We start from the raw sequence: 3,353 nt of genomic DNA on the forward strand, positions 1-3,353 counted from the left end.
ATAAGTATAATGACACGATTCACACGTCAACGAATATGAAGCCATCAGAAACATTTACAAAATTAAAATATGAAAAAGAGATTAATGTCAGAAAACCTAAGTTCAAAGTTGGTGATATCGTAAGAATATATAGGTGGAAATCTCATTTTGAAAAGGGTTTTACTGAACGATGGACGAAAGAACTTTTAAAATTGTTGATGTAATAGATACAGTTCCTTGGACTTATAAAATATATGATTTGGAAGGGGAAGAGATTTTAGGTTCATTTTATTCACAGGAATTACAAAAGACAAAACTAAGCATATAATACACCTTTGTGGACACTAGAGGGACAAGTCCGAGGTGTATTACAGTATATAATGTGTGTCAAGGGGGACGTTCTTAGATCTGTGAACCCCAAACACAGAATCCTCAACTGAATAGTCAAGGCTTAACTTTTGTTTGTGTGTGTGTGTGCAATGGGAGCAATAGGTTGGCGCTTCACTCCCTCCTACTATACACCGTTGTGGACACTCGAGGGCCAAGTCCGAGGTGTATAACAGTATATAATGTGTGTCAAGGGGGACGTTCTTAGATCTGTGAACCCCAAACACAGAATCCTCAACTGAATAGTCAAGGCTTAACTTTTGTTTGTTGATGTGTATGTGTGTGTGTGTCCCAACCCTCACATTCAAAATCTCAACCCCAACTCAATCCTCGCCCAACAAAATGTCTTTTTCAAAATGAGATTTCCACCTATATATATATATTTTTACGTTTTTTTTCTTCTTCCAATTCTGTCTTTTAAGGCTTTCAGGTTTGATGACGTAGAAAGGGGGAGTAAGCCTGCACTTTCTTCCCAGAACTTTCTTGATCTTGCTCCCATCAAGCACCATCCGACAAAGAACTACATCGATAGGTTTAGATCCCAAAGAGTGATAGCAACTCCAAAAGTCTCCAAAATATAAATAAATAAAATAATAATAATAATAAATAAATAAATAAATAAATAAAAGCCCCCAAAAAAGTTTCAAGTGTCCAACATAAACCCAACTTTCCAAGTCTTCAAGGTATAACCACATTCCCGTTGAGTTTCCAAGATATGTATCACATTGTGAGTTATCAATCCAGAACCCACATTTCAAGTATTCAAAGTAAAACCAACTTACAAAGTCTCTTAAGGATAACTCATTTACTGATTTTTTCAAAATTTGTGAGTCTCCAAGGTAGGCCCCATATTTAGAACCATCTTGGCAGAACCCTTTTCCTGAGTCTCCAAGGTAGTTATTTAAACCATCAAGGCAGAACTCATTTACTGATTTTTTCAAAATTTGTGAGTCTCCAAGGTAGGCCCCATATTTAGAACCATCTTGGCAGAACCCTTTTCCTGAGTCTCCAAGGTAGTTATTTAAACCATCAAGGCAGAACTCATTTACTGATTTTTTCAAAATTTGTGAGTCTCCAAGGTAGGTCCCATATTTAGAACCATCTTGGCAAAACCCTTTTCCTGAGTCTCCAAGGTAGTTATTTAAACCATCAAGGCAGAACTCATTTACTGATTTTTTCAAAATTTGTGAGTCTCCAAGGTAGGCCCCATATTTAGAACCATCTTGGCAAAACCCTTTTCCTGAGTCTCCAAGGTAGTTATTTAAACCATCAAGGCAGAACTCATTTACTGATTTTTTCAAAATTTGTGAGTCTCCAAGGTAAAACTTGTATTCTGGCTCATCAAGGTATAACTTGTTCAGTGGGTATTGTCTTGATAACTCACAATGAGTACTATTGCTGTAAAACTCTTTTTCAGGATTTTGCTGGTCTCCAAGGTATAACTCTTTGGATGGGTCATCAAGGACGAACTCGTTCTGTGGGTCTTGGTCGCTCATAAGGTCTTCAACCAAGCCAACAATTTCGCCCCAAGTTGTAGCAAAAGCAGTATTTTCATTTCGTATTTCAGACACAATTTCCTGTGAGAGAAAATAATAATGTATTAATTAAGTTATTTAATTATTAAATGAGTATGCTTCAATCAAAGTTTGAAAATAGGAAAATAAAAAATCTTACCTCAATAGATAAGAGGTTTGAATCCAGTTCATCAACTTGAAGGTTTAGTTCCATAGAAGACAGAGAGTTCCAAGGAACACCAAAGTCATCCCACTCAAGGTCTTCAACCAAGCCAACAATTTCCCCCCAAGTTGTAGCAAAAGCAGTATTTTCAGATACAATTTCCTGTGAGAGAAAATAATAATGTATTAATTAAGTTATTTAATTATTAAATGAGTATGCTTCAATCAAAGTTTGAAAATAGGAAAATAAAAAATCTTACCTCAATAGATAAGAGGTTTGAATCCAGTTCATCAACTTGAAGGTTTAGTTCCATAGAAGACAGAGAGTTTGAGACAAGCACACAGAACACCATTGCCAGCAAGAACAAATGTTTAAAATGGAGCCTGGGTTTGAAGCTTTTATAGAGAAAGACTGGTGGGTGTGGTTTCCTTTGGAAATTCCTGGGCAAGCCTAGGCAAGCCTTCATTGGGAAATTTTTCAAAACCATAACATCCTGTAATTTTCTAGTGATTTCTTTGTGAGTCAGAGATGAACTGGAAATGATGTAAGAGTGGGCGGGGCTTAGCAAAAGTAGGCGGAGCTTAGGAAAAGTGGGCGTGGCTTAGAAAAAATACCTTATGAAAAGTGGGCGGAGCTTAGCAAAAGTGGGCGGGGCTTAGGAAAAGTGGGCGTGGCTTAGAAAAAATACCTTATGAAAAGTGGGCGGAGCTTAGCAAAAGTGGGTGGGGCTTAGCAAAAGTGGGCGGGGCTTAACAAAAAATAACCTGTGGCTCAGGAGGTGGTCAAACAAGAGCATTAAGAGAAGTTTATCATTTCGTAATGGCACAAATGGGGTATCTTAAAAAATATAAAGATTCAAATGTTTTGTTTGTCAATATTTTAGATGGGGATTATTGTGCAAAGAAAATTAAACTATTGAAGGAATTTGAGAATGAACAAATCTTTATAGGTTCAATGAGTGAGCTGTTCAACCCCCAGGTGTTCAATTCAATGAGGTTCAACCTCCAAGTTAAAAGGGGAGACAAATAAATATACCTTGGGATAAAAAGGGGATTTATTTTTAGGGAAAAAAAATATAAATCGCTGAAAATCCCCCATTCATTTACATGGGGAAAAGTGAGCCAGAATCAGTATTCTTACCCTACTCAGGAAGATGAGCTTGAGGGGTAGCTTGGGGTGGACGCTGTATGTGGATGATCTGGCTGTTGTGGTGGAGAGTGGGTGGGAGATGCAGGAAGTACTGGAGAAGTGGAAGAAAGCATTTGAAAAACATTGGCTGAAAATGAGTGTGGCGAAGACTGAGGTGATGT

General features: G+C 37.5%; 1 long non-coding RNA gene across 1 annotated transcript; it reads right to left on the reverse strand.

Annotated features, from left to right (window-relative positions):
* Positions 1-1,335: 1,335 nt before the first annotated feature.
* On the reverse strand, positions 1,336-2,401 carry LOC147006936 (uncharacterized). Its single transcript, XR_015054516.1, has 3 exons — positions 2,303-2,401; positions 2,041-2,205; positions 1,336-1,943 (listed from the first exon to the last, which is right to left on the reverse strand). It is a non-coding gene; the product is annotated as an uncharacterized LOC147006936 (long non-coding RNA).
* Between the last annotated feature and the right edge of the window lie 952 nt (positions 2,402-3,353).

This window comes from Eptatretus burgeri, unplaced genomic scaffold (assembly GCF_056783735.1).
Source record: "Eptatretus burgeri isolate ZD-2024b unplaced genomic scaffold, Ebu_testis_v1 Ebu_testis_scaffold_1073, whole genome shotgun sequence".
In the NCBI taxonomy this organism is placed as follows: Eukaryota; Metazoa; Chordata; class Myxini; order Myxiniformes; family Myxinidae; genus Eptatretus; species Eptatretus burgeri.